The 14,217-nt window shown below is 30.3% G+C and overlaps 1 protein-coding gene across 7 annotated transcripts in view; it reads left to right on the top strand.

The window, feature by feature from the left end:
* LOC145268251 (FHF complex subunit HOOK-interacting protein 1B-like) overlaps positions 1–14,217 on the top strand; it is a 293,884-nt gene that overhangs the window by 265,265 nt on the left and 14,402 nt on the right. The window lies entirely within an intron of this gene.

Below are 14,217 nucleotides of genomic sequence, written 5' to 3' on the forward strand. Positions count from 1 at the left end.
TGATGGTTAATATAAAGTATTTAGAAATTTTTTCTTTTTCCTTGATGTAAATGTTATGAAAATTTGAATAAGAATTTATTTGTGAAGAAGTTATTACAATGCAGAATTTTTTTTCAAAATAAGCATTTATTTATTTTTTTAATATTAAATCAACATTTATCAGGCATGGAAACAGTTTTTCCTTTTTTCCTTGTCATGTTATTAGTAATGTCCATAATGATTTTTTTTTTTTTTCAAATATTCCTGTCAAGTGGATTGTGTGAAATGATTTAGATTTTTTTCTTCCATTGTGTCAATTTAGACTAAAAAATAAAAAGAAAGAAACACAAACAGATTCCATGTCTGATAGAGTAGTATATGGTCAAAACTAATTTTATTTTAAATTTTTATACAAATAAATATCTATTTAAAAAATAATCTGTGTTATGTTGGCTTTTTAACATACAAATTCTAAAGAAAGAATTTATTCTTTTCAAAATGTATAGAATTTTAAGTTAAATTTCTTTAACTCTCCTCCTTTATTTTTGGAATGACATATGTCTATAGCCATAGTAAAAGACTACCTTTACAGAGAGATAACATTTTGAAAGCACTAATGAAAACAAAGTAAGGTGGCTATTATTTAAAATTCTTAAGACATTTTTTTTTATTACTTATTTAAATTTCCGATTTTCACACAGTTGCCTTAAAGTTTTTTCTAATTTTGTTTTTTTCATATTTTAAAGGCATTATTTCTTTGTACGGATGTTCAGTTAAATTCGATTATTAGCATGATAAAACATATTTCATCGTTGGAATGAAGGAGTTAAAATATTTAAACTGCCTAAGTTTAAATATTTTTAATAAAATAAATACTTTATATTCTTTTTATTAAGGAATAAATACTGAAAATCTCATTAAGAGTGGATGATTTTCTAATTTTTAATGGATTTTTAATGAATCTGATTTTTAATGGATAGTGCTAATTTTTTTTTTTTTAAATCAGAGGTATGTATTAATTGATTAAAAACAATTAATTTTCATTTTCATTGCCTCCTTTATCCCTGTTGATTAAATAAAAGATTTAGTTTGAAATTCTTATAAAGTTACTGAATTTACTAACTACAACAAAAATCACATGAAAAAGGCCGAAGAGTACAGCAGTCCAAATGGTGCGAATATAAATAAATCAAGTTAATGATAAGTGTAAAACTTTTATTTGGATTATTCGGAATATTAACATTGTGAATGTTATTCACGCAACTTCTTGGCACTGGTATTTTTTTTCTTTATGAAAATCGCTAGAGACAAGGCATGAAGCCACTTGATATAAAGAGCTAACAAGAACGAAAGCTGATTATTTCAAAGACAGAAGATGCCTATTGACCTTAGTCTAGAAAAGATCAAGGTTGTAGGTAGAAGGAAAACAGTGAGCAGAAAGAGAGTTCCACAACCTTGCAGTCTTTGAAAGAAGCTACTGGAATAAGAAACTGTATTACAATGAGGTATTAAAACGGCAAATTAATGGAAACCACTGGATCAACGAGTCAAACAAGCTGGAAAAAAGGAAGCAGGGAATAGATCAGACAATTCTGAAGAACGCATGTCACAATATTATTCAAAGAAAAGACAAACTAAGACATTTGTGAGGGAGAGAGATTACAGAGAAGAAAGGGTGAGGCCAATCAAATTGCAGATACATTTCTGCACCTTCTCAGGAGCCCTCAAATGGGGCAGAAATTCTGAAGACCAAATACGACGACAGTACTCCATACATGAACTGATAGTAGATTTGTAGAGATAGCGAATAGCTTGGTTGTGTATTCCTATCTTAAGCAAAACGGTTGAAATTTCTGCCTTAGTATATATTCTTAACAGAAGTTAGATTTCATAATAGATGGAGTACAACAGAACCAGTGAATGATTATACATTCTTTTTTTTTTTTAATGAAAAAATATTTTTAAGGCACCCAAAAGGACAACTGAAGGAAATCACCTCAAGAATCAGTTTTGCTGAAAGCACTGTTCCTCCTCACCACATTGGGTAGGCATCAAGGGTAGCTGACCTAGAAAAGAGAGTACAAAGTGAGCCGTGGACTCACTTTTGGTAGCCTCCTTATTCTTGCTTCTGTTATTTTGTCCTTTAGTCCTCACATTCCGTCAGCGATGTTTCTAACAAAGAGGGAAGAATTGCTGTTTTCTGAGCCAAAATCTATCCATCTAGCACATTGTTGACTAGGTCTTGACCTTGAAGTGGTAATTTTTTCTTCTTTTACTCCTTGTATTAAGTGACTTCATGTTTTGTCAGGAGCGATTTTCATAAGTAAATAAAAATAGCCTCAAATAAGGAAAGAACTTCCAAAGAAAAGCAGTTGTATTTCAGGCTATGTAGTTTAAGTGATATTTCAGACAATGTAATCTCCAACCTTCTTCAGCTGTGTCTTTTTGGACTTTGGAATCTATATAGAATTTCGAATTGAACCTTTCATTTAATTCATGTGGGTACATGGTTTTCATTGTGTCATGACTGGGTAGATCTTTTAAGTCATAAAAAAAAACATTTATTAGTAATATCACTTGTAGTGAAGATTTAACTAACAACCTCCATGAAACTGTCACTTAAAACTGATTATTACTTAACACTTAATTAATTGTGCAACATGTCTATATTTGAATGTGGATTTAATAAAGGATTCAGTTCAAAATTCCACATAGGTTCTCAGGCTCAATAAGGTGCACACAAAGTCAGATGTTACATTGACCAAAACATTGTGAGAATAACATCCAAAATGAGAATAGTAGTCCAAATAGTACAAACCACAAATCCTCATCTCAAAAATTAAAAAATATAATGTAAATATCATCAAATTTTCCTTTTCTTTTTTTTTTTCATATATCACAGGATCTTATCTTAAGTTATACCTATGCACATATACTAATAAATATACTAATATGTATAGTCTACTAATATATTACTAATATTATGGCAACATTATACAATTGCAGGTAAGTGTTTTTTTTTTTTTTTATGAGATTATGTTTAATTGCTGGTTAGGATTAACTTTAGAGGAATCGTAAAATATACTGCTCTGCTCTATTTTATTATAACTTGTTGCATTAAACCATTATATTTATTTAATGTTAATTTAAAAAAAAAAAAAGAGAGAGAAATGCTCTTATGTTGTATTTTCAATATATCTTATTGTTTCATTTTTCATCTTTATCTTTTAAACACTGAGTTAATTTCTCTCTCCTCAATTAACCATTTAAATATGTTAGAATTTTTATGGTCTCTTGATCTTGTTGAATTCTAGGACAAGAATTCTAGTGAAGTATCCAACTTTGTACTTAAGATAACATCACTTGGAGAAAGTGTACTATACCTCATAAAGAAGCCATTGTTGGTTAGCCATACCGAGGAGATCTTATTTAGGCCACAAATACTATGTGATTTTGAATATTTCGTCAAGGTTTACTTGTAGGAAAAAGTATCCTCATGCTAGATTGTCCTGATAAACTCCTGTATAGATAAACCTTAGACATTCAAGGATAACGTCTATTAGGCATTCAAGCAAGGATTCAAAGGGAAATAACTCTGTAGATAAAATACCACAAAATGAAACTTATTAAAATAAATTCTATTTAAGAACTTTGAGAACATTGTGTGTATGATTTTATTTGGTTATAGTCAGCTAACATACTTCCTAACTCCCAGCAGTGACAAAGCAAGTCAGTTCCTGCACTTTTATTGTTCTTCAGTATTTCTATTGCGAAAAGATTTATTGAAATAAAATAGAAAAAGACATTTTTGAAATGTGTACAATAAAAATGAACAGAATTATACAGATAAAAATAGAACAATTAGTTTTTATTTGCATTTTTAATAACAAAATTAAAAAATAAGTTTTTGTTTTAGTTGAAATTTTATAAGAAATATGTTTATAAAATTATAAAAGTTTATTTTAAAAATAATTTTTTTTTTATTTGAATTTATATAATAAATGTCTATGAAAGTATAAAAATTATCAAAATCAAAATAACAAATGAAATTATTGAAATCAAAATAACAAATGAAATTATTGAAATCAAAATAACAAATGAAATTATTGAAATCAAAATAACAAATGAAATTATTGAAATCAAAATAACAAATGAAATTATTGAAATCAAAACAAATAAAATTATTGAAATCAAAATAACAAATGAAATTATTGAAATCAAAATAACAAATGAAATTATTGAAATCAAAATAACAAATGAAATTATTGAAATCAAAATAACAAATGAAATTATTGAAATCAAAATAACAAATGAAATTATTGAAATCAAAATAACAAATGAAATTATCGAAATCAAAATAACAAATGAAATTATCGAAATCAAAATAACAAATGAAATTATCGAAATCAAAATAACAAATGAAATTATCGAAATCAAAATAACAAATGAAATTATCGAAATCAAAATAACAAATGAAATTATCGAAATCAAAATAACAAATGAAATTATCAAAATAACAAAATTTCAAAAAAAAACGTATCCAATACATAATATTTCCAAAATAATTTTAAAAGATTTTAAAAAGTATTTTCAGCAATTATTTTTAAAAAAGAGTGAAAAAAGTGTTTTCAATAATTCTTAATTAAAATAAGACCAAAAAACTTTTCAATGATTATTAAATAAAAAGAAAAAGAATGATCAGAAAAATGTTATTAAAAAAAGTACATGCACAGTGAAATGTAGGTGTGAGAGAAAAAAAGCAATGGAATTGATTTGCCTTGTCACTGTTTCCAGTAGCAACCATGCCAGAAGTTAAGAAGTATATTAGCTGACTATAACCAATTTTTTTTTATTAAATGAATAAAATTCTTTTGTTTTAAAATTTTTTTTTTCTGATACTTTTGGTGGTATACACCTTTTTCAAAAGACTTTTTTCTATTCAGTTTGCTGGTATTAAATATGAGGGGTCAACCTCTTGTGGAGAGAACAAAATATATGTCTAATCTTATTGACAGTTGTTGTAAAGTCTGAACCCGATGCATCTACATGATTGGTTTGAAGTTTGAATCGAAGGAGTTTGGTCACATTTTTAAAAATATTATTTTGTAAGTTTAATTTGAAAATTTGGGAGCATCAAAGAAAAATGATTTTATTCATTTATATTACATTATTTTCTAAAATAAAAATATTTTCTAAAATTTCTTAAAAAACCTTACAAAATAATGTTTTTAAAGAGGTGAACAAACTACTATTCAAACTTCGAGCCAATCATGCAGACACATCGGATTCAGACTTTCCATAAATAAGATCGGACTTGTACTTTGCCCTTTCCATCAAGGACTTACTCCTCTTGATTAATATCATAAACAGAATGAAGAGAAAAAAAATGTAGAGAAAAAAAAAAAGTCTTTGAAAAAAAAGTGTATACTACAAAAAGTCTCAGAAAGAAACATAAATTTAAAAAAATGATTTTATCTATTTAATAAAAATATTATATAACGTCATTTGGTGTGCTAAAATTTTTCAAATAATCTTAAAAAATGTTTTCAAAGTTGTGATCAGACTCCTATTTAAATATGTTGCTATTTGCATTTTTATAATCTGTGAGAGTTATAACATTTTACAAAGTTATTTCTAATGTTTTGTTTATATTAGCAATATTAAAAATCCAACATGACAAGATGTTGTTTTCAAGATTTAATGTGTATGATTCAACTTGCTACAACTTATTTTTTTTTATTTATTTTATTAAATACTAGCAGGCCGTCCAGCATTACCCAATCATAAAATATGCTTAAATATGATATTCTGATTAATGCAGTTTTCATATTTATTATATTATATTGGATCCAATGATTTAAAAAGTTTTAAAAAAGATGACAAGTGCGCCACTACCGAGAATCGAAACCAAAACGTTTAGCTTACGATTTACCTTTTCTTTTGATGTTAACGCTTGAGCTATGAAGACATGTTTGCTGCAATGCAAAAAAATTAAAACATGAACCAATAGCTATTACGTTACGCATGCATATTGGTAATGCTATCGTTCGACCGTCATCTGGCAAATTCCATTTTTTTAATTTTCACTTTTGCGCTGATCTTCCCTGGCTAAAACCCAAATATAAAGTTTTGCATGGGTTCGATTACCCTATATATTAAGTTTCATGTCTGTAAACCAAAAACTGACAGGAGTTTGGTAGGCAAAATTTTTTAAACAAATATATATACGCATGCATAAATATTTATATAGAAAAGGTTTGTGTTTAATATAATTTTTTTACGCAAATATTACACAACTATAAATCATGTAGAATATCTGCATGAATATAATTACACGTAATAGTTAACTAAAGATGATCATCCCATAAGAAAACCCGAAAAAACTAATTGAGAATTAATTAAAATGAATGCTTAAAAGAATATGCAAATTAGTTAGATCTTTTGCAGATGAATACAATAATATGAATATCAATACACAAAAAAAACCCACATTTATAGGAGTATAGATAATGGTTTTATTTATATCATTTGGATTGTTCTGACCACTATTCCTTTTTTAAAACAGCATAATCAATGCTGACACACCAATTCCCACTAGATCACCAAAGTTAAGCAATGTTGAACCTGGCCAGTACTAAAATGGGTGACTATTTAGGAATACCAGGTGCTGTATGTGCTCTCCACTTATCTCCATATTATTTCCAGTTGTCCTGTCCTGGACTTCTCCTTGCCATTTGACTGAAGCAGTGTCGATTCAAAAAAGGTCGGGTTGGGGATTGTGCAACCCTTACTTCAACTTTACACATGCACCTACTCTTGTACAGGGTATCCATCGTCTCTCAAGACAGAACAAAGGTGATGATTCCTATCTAAGTGTTAATTTCACAACATTTTGGCTGTGTAACCTCCGACCTTCAGTTGTCTCTTGTCAAACTGCATAATCTTTCTGTTGAACTCGGGAATTTTTTTTTGTCAAACTCTGGAATCTGCACAGAATCTTGAACGAAACTCTTTATCTAATCCTCGGGGATAACCTGCGATCATTCCATCAGCCATGATTGAGTAAAAGTCCTAAGTGCAGGGTAGAACAATAAAGTTGTTTCCCTAAACAAAAACAACACTACAGCTTTATTTTAAGACTTTTATTGAAAAAAAAAAAATCAATTCAGGTAACTTGATTATGTAGTAGAGCTGACATCTATTCAATGTAGCCATCTTCAGCCTCAATCACTGCCTCGATACAGGTCCGGAATTGGGAGCATGCCTTTTCCACAAATGCCAGCGGGAGCTCTGTGAATACTCGGTGGATGGTGGCGATCAAGCTGGCTTTGGTGTTGTGGGAGGTCATGTTGGTGATGTTTTCGAAGTATGGCCAAACGAAGTAGTCCAGTGGGTTCAGGTCGGGGGAGAAGGGTGACCAGTGAGAGAATGATACCTTCTGAAGCCAAATCTGGGTCTCTTTGGATTTGTAGGTCGGCGCCGAGTCTTGCTACCACACCCAGGGTCTGCCAGCGGCCACCTGATTGCATCAGGGGATGACCACACTCTATAGCACATCCAGGTACACTTTCGTGTTGACTTTTAAGTCGACTTTGTGAATTGGCATGATGTGACCCTCACTTGAAACCATACCAAAGACTATAACCATAGCTAGAAACTGTTTTCATCACTCTGGGCACGTCCCTGTTATTCATGGCAATTCAGCGATGCATTTCGAGGGTGCTGGCTATGTTGTCATAGCTTGGATTAGTAGAGAGCATGAGTTGTACAGTGGCGCATCTTGCTCATTGAACATTGTGTCACTTTCACACATGATAGAAGGCTCTTATCACTCTTGGGATTTGTACACAACTGGCCAACTAGTAGATGGTCTGCGACAAAAAAGAAAACCGGTTTTCATCAAACAGAAATGGAATCGTGTCGTCTTTTTTAGGGCAACAATTTTATCGTTCCACCCTGTAATTCACAATTATATTTTGAGTGTCACCTGCACTGAGAATCGAACATTCAACCTCCAGAAGAGTGTAACTTGCAACTGTATTTTATCAGGTATTTTCTCCAGTACACCATGGGTCCTTGTAGATAAAGTACAAAAATTTAGTTGTAGGTAATACTTTTCTGGAGGTTGAATGTTCAATCATCAGTTCAGACAACCTAAAATACATTTGTGAATTACTTAGGACTTCTGACAGAATGGGAGCATGATACATGTGTGTTAAATAAAGGTTTGCATACAAAATCCCATGCAGTTTTCAAATTTGACAGAAAAATTCCAGAGTTCAACAAGATACACGTGAAGGTCAGAGGTTACATCGACCAAAACATTGTGAAAAATAACGTTGAAGATGAAAATAGTAATTCAAATAATGCAAATAATATACACTATCAATCATGTAAAAAAAAAAAAAATTCAGAAACAATGGTTTTATGTAATAACAAGTTGTTTTGAAATAGTACGGAGTGTCATTTTTTTAGGATTCTCCTAAATTTAATGTTACTTAAACTTAATTACTTTTATACAAACATACATAAAATGTATCTGCTTGAAAAGTTATTATTGAATTGGAAAAATACAAAAAAAAAAAATATAGGGCAGTAATTCATCTGCATTTTGTATTTTTGTACATTTTTATTTATTACACCATTATCATCTTTGATCATAAAATAATCCAATTTATTATGTGTTTCTTGAAAATATGAAATAAATGGCCAAACTTTGTATATAAAATAATTAGCCATTGTGCATAAGTAAAAAAAAAAAAAAATTTTTTTAATAGCTAAATTTTTCAGTTATGACATGCTTTTTTTTTTTTTTGCCTTTTTTTTTATTATTTAAGAAAAATGTATTTCGTAATCTGATTAATTTCCATTTCTTTAAAACTTCATTTTTAATTTCAGCCTCATGTACTTAAATATTTTATTCAAACATTATATTTTGTTTTCATTGTATTCAATATTTGTCTCAATTAGTTATTATTTTTCACAATATTTCAAATTAGATGTTTTTTTTTGTTTGTTTTTTTTTTAAATAAAATGAATTATTTGCATTCTTTTTATTCGAATAATTTTCCTTGTCTTATGATTTATTTTTTGACCACTTTCTAGCTGATGTGTCCTCCCAACTTGTGTTGGTCATGGTGATGTTTTTTCCTGAATTTACTTTCGTTTATTTGTTTTTGCATCTATGTTTTTTTTTTCCTTTTTTTTTTTTTTTTTTACTTAAAAATGAATTTATTATTCTTGAATTATTTTTGTTTTAAATTTAAGAACATCTTTGCATAGTGTGCCAAGTTATCATGTTCAGTGTGACATAAACTTTCAAATAAGTTGCATTTAGATGTTCCTTCATTTTTAAAAATTCTTTTGGCATTAGTTTTTATCGCTTGTTCAAATACATTAGATATTATATTCGCACAAGTTGTACTGGTTCACATCATCCATTTGGCTTTCAGTTGCAATGGGTGTTGTATGCTAGTCGACGTCTCAATCTTAAAAATCAATCTGACAGAAACTGGGCTATTTCGGTAACCTTTTAGCTGTTAGGCTGAGGCATCCATTCTGGATAACCCTAGGAAGTTCATCCTTTTTAGCCTTGTTTCTCGGCTTTGGGGTAGAACAAGTTTATTGCTTGTTGTCTGAGGCACTGGGAAATACCAACAGGGCTAGTCAGGAATTTTTTGCACTACATTATAAATATTCATATGTGATTATCTATAATGTAGTTAGAAGAAATAAGGAACCATGTTTCATATACTATTTGGTACCATAACATGAAAGTGATACAGTAATTACAAAAAAAAACTATTAAATAGTATTTGTTTTTTCCGATTGCTCCAGACAAGGCAGGAATCCACTTGATGTGAGGAACTACAAAAAATTCTACTGCAAGATCAAAAACTAGCAAACAAGGTTATATGGATAGCTTCTGATCCAGAAAACAGCAATTCTTTTCTTTTTATCAGAAACATCGCTCATGGAAAAACAGTCGTGGCTGATGGAACAAGGACGTGCTACCTCTATATATTAAATAAAGGATTCCAATCAAAATCCTGTGCAGATTTTCGAGAATCAACAGAAAGATTCCTGAGTTCAACAAGATACACCTGAAAGAGGTCAGAGGTTACATCGACCAAAATATTGTGAAAATAACACTTAAGATGAGAACATTTATCCAAAGAATCGAAATGATATAAATGTTCCACATTCAACATCTAAACAACAGAAACTTTGTTCATGGAATGTGAGGATTAAAGGATGCAAAATAAGGAAAGCAAGAGTTACGAGACCTACGAAAGTCAACCCAACGTCCATTTTCTATTCTCCTTAAATAATGTCAATATTATTTTTCTTATTTAATTGATTTATTTAGTAACTTTTAATTTTATTGTATAGCTTCGGTGGAAACCATACTAGGCAGAACAGAAAACTGTATTTAATAATAAAACCACTAGTATAATCTGAATGAATAAATGAGTTGGATCCATTTCTTATATGAATAGTTAAGTCAAAACATCCTGTTTTGAGGTTATTCAACTTTACTCAATAGATTTACCATTTTTCATATACTAGCGGGGGGGGGGGGAGGTCCGACTTTGCCTATTCGTAAAATGCATTTTATAATTTGTACAGATTTCGTATATATTATAATAGTCGTGATTTCAAAAGTAAAAAAAATATTTAGGTGCCATCAGCTAGAATCGAAACTGAAAGCAAAACTGTAGCATTCAAAGCTGATGACGTTACCACTGTACTAACCTGACATGCATATGAACCGATTAAAAATAAACTAAGGTGAATGTACAAAATGTATAACGATTTTTTTCAATTTTGACCCCATTTTTAACCCGTGAAAATCTATTTTAACTGACTGAAGACCCATAAAAAAAAAATCCATAAAAAATCCAATCATTTGAGGCTTCTAGCACTACTCTGCGACTTTTAGTTTCGAAAGAGATAAAGTTTTAAAATCTGGAGACAGACAGGCTTGGTGAGTTTTATAAATTATATTTCAATATTAGTTACAAGGTTAAATAATTTGCATATTAGATTTGAAAATCAAGATTTTATGATTTTGAATCCTTGAGATGAGGATTGATGTTATGAGTATTGTTCAGATTAATCGGACTACTGTTCTCATCATGAGTGTTATTCTCATAAAGTTTCGGTCAATGTAACCGCTGACCTTCTTCAGGTGTATGTTGTCGAACTCGGAAATCGTTCTGTCAAACTCAAGAATCTGCACAGATAAACTGCAGTTATATTTTTCATATCACTTGCACTGAGCATTGACCCTTCAACCTCCAACAGAGTGTCACTTCGAACTGAATTTTACCTAGTACTTTATCCTTTATGCTACGAGCCCATAAGTGAAAAGATAAACTGATTTTTTTCATTTCGTTTTTTAAAGATCATATTTGGAAGATAGATTAGTATAATTAATAGAAAACTTATCTATATGAATAAGAAAAATTTTGTGACGTAAACACGTCACAAAATTTTTCTTATTCATATAGATAAGTTACAACTGAAATATTTATTTTAAATGTTTCAAATATTTCAAGTAGCAAAAGCTATTATACTAAAGCCGAGTTTATCAACATTTTTTTCCCCCTAGGACTTTTTTTTATATATATATTTTATTCACGCAAAGTAGATGGTTAAAATAGTCCTCAGTTTTGGGATTAAGTTATGGTTGAAAAAAAAAAAATTCTTATTTTAATTGCTTTAACCAGCCATAATATACAATTCTCATCAAATGTTTATCACTCTCCTCCTCTCTCATTTTAAAATTGTTTACTCCCCCCCCACCTCCATCTTATTTCATACTGTATCTATTTGTTTTATTTCCTGGATAAATATTTAACATTTCTGTTCAAATAATTCTTTCTTTAGAGGAACTGATTCGATTTACAAGTTGTGATCTATTTCTAAATTGAAAGTGAAAATGAAAATTGGTTTCTTTCTTTTTTTTTCTTTACACATTTATTTTTATTTCATTTTTTTTTTTACATAGGCATCACCACTTATCAAGGCCAAGAGGCCACTCGATGATAAGGGTTAGAGAGTACAGTAGACAATTTGACAATATAGTACTCGTTAGTAATGGAAAATCGATAAATTTGTTAACTTATATGGAACGGCTCACTAAAAACTTGTTTACGTTAAACTTGAAGACAACCATATTATAGTCAGCTGGAAAGCAGGAAAATGGAAGACAATTCCATAGGCGTGCAGTTCTAAGAAAGAAGCTTTGTTCATGGAATCTACGTTTAGGTTTAGGCATAGATAAAGAGAGGGGGAATTATTGATAGTGTTTTCAGCTAGACAGGTATTAAAAGTAAATTTGTATTGAAATTAGATTAGTATTAACATTTTGCTATCTATATGGATTAAATAAGAAAGATTTTGTGTCGTCTTTACAGCAAAGTTATGAATGATATGTTTATTAATTTTATTTTATTGCGGACTATTATCCTCATCTTTTCTTAGTTGTTGTTTCATGATGTTTCGGCCAACTATTCCGCTGGCCTTTGTCAGGTTGTAACCGCGACGGGATAGGAACTCCGAATATCCTAACTGCAATTACTGCCGTCCATATTTGTTGTCGTCTCACCACATTTTTGGCCAAGTAAGCCTCTGGCTGGCTTTGGGTAGGATTGAAACCGCTATCTTCAGACAATCATCAACTGGAACCGGAGAGATTCAACATCTCTATCAACTGCGCCACGAGACCCAAAGGGCGATCAAGGTTGAATAAATTCCTGCTTATTTATTATCTGATGTTCCATGGTCAGGTCTGTACTGAATGGTATATATATTATTTAATTGGAATTCAAAACAATTGGAAACGTGGTCGGATGACAACAACTATGGATGGCAGTAATTGCTGAGAATGCAGTTAGGAGATTCGGAGTTCCTATCTCGTTCCGGTTACCACCTGACGAAGGCCAGAGGAATAGTTGGCCGAAACGTCGTGAAACAACTACGAAAAGATGAGGATAATAGTCTGCAAAAAATAAAATTAAAAGATAATTATCATCTCGATAATGAATTCCAATTAAATAATAGAGATGCTTATTATTTTAAATTAATGTTTCAGATATTTCAAGTAATGAACTTTGTGAAGCTACAGTGAGCCAGCAAAACAAGAGCCTGTTATATAAAGGAAAGCTTTTGTGTGCATGTGTGTGGGTGCACCTGATAAAATGTGCATGCATATGCACCTGGTAAAATATCAGAAATCACACCTGAAACGACCCTTGTATCATCGAATGCATCATGGATCTGTGCAAGTTATATAAAGTCTACAGAAGGACATATGTGTTTTTTTGTGAAGATTAAGTCTACCCCTCCCCCCCCCCCAAAAAAAAAATTGAACAATACCACATTTACTTTAGAAGTTTTCTCAGAAATTACCGAACTGATCTGACTGAAATTTTGTATGAATCTTTGATAAGGTGCAGTGAAGTAAGTATTATGGTATAGTCAACAGGCTATAACTTTTGCCTGTTTTTATCATGCTAAAAAGATCTAATTTATTATTATATAAGGATGGTTGGATTTGTGTGTGTGTGCATATACATGTGAGTGCACTTGATAGGACGTTAGAAATCACATAAGATATACTTACGAACCTTGTATCGTCGAATGCAGTATAAATCTGTGCAAGTTATATATATATATATATATATATATATATATATATATATATTTAAAAAAATCCAACTCTTTTAATATTTATTTGCTGACCATCAACAGAGGCCATATTCATGCAAGTAAGTTTTGAATACACAAAATTAATTACTACTGGTCATGAGACTGAAACCCAGTTACAAAGTCACCCATGACTTTGTAGGATAGCATTCCATCTCAAAACCACCATCAATTAAGACAAGGATTGAAGGAAATTAAGTACGTAGAAATGCTAAGACATGCGGGCATACATAGTCAGAGAGTATTCAACAACTGAAAGTTGGAATGTCACATCTAAAGTTGATTGCTTTTTCTCAATTCCCTAAAGAGAGTTCAACTTTAATTTCATTAAAGTGGCTTTATAACTATAATTATATATATTTTTAAATAAATATTAACGATTTTTTATACCTACAGATACTAGTGTTTTATGCTTATACAATAGAGAGAAATAGATTAAGCAAATATTTCATATACACTTATTTAAACTATTTTATATTCTTTTCCAGCATCCCCAGACAACGCCTGATAGCTCTGCTAATAATA

Source organism: Euprymna scolopes, chromosome 43 (assembly GCF_053919585.1).
Source record: "Euprymna scolopes isolate OS-2025 chromosome 43, ASM5391958v1, whole genome shotgun sequence".
NCBI lineage: Eukaryota > Metazoa > Mollusca > Cephalopoda > Sepiida > Sepiolidae > Euprymna > Euprymna scolopes.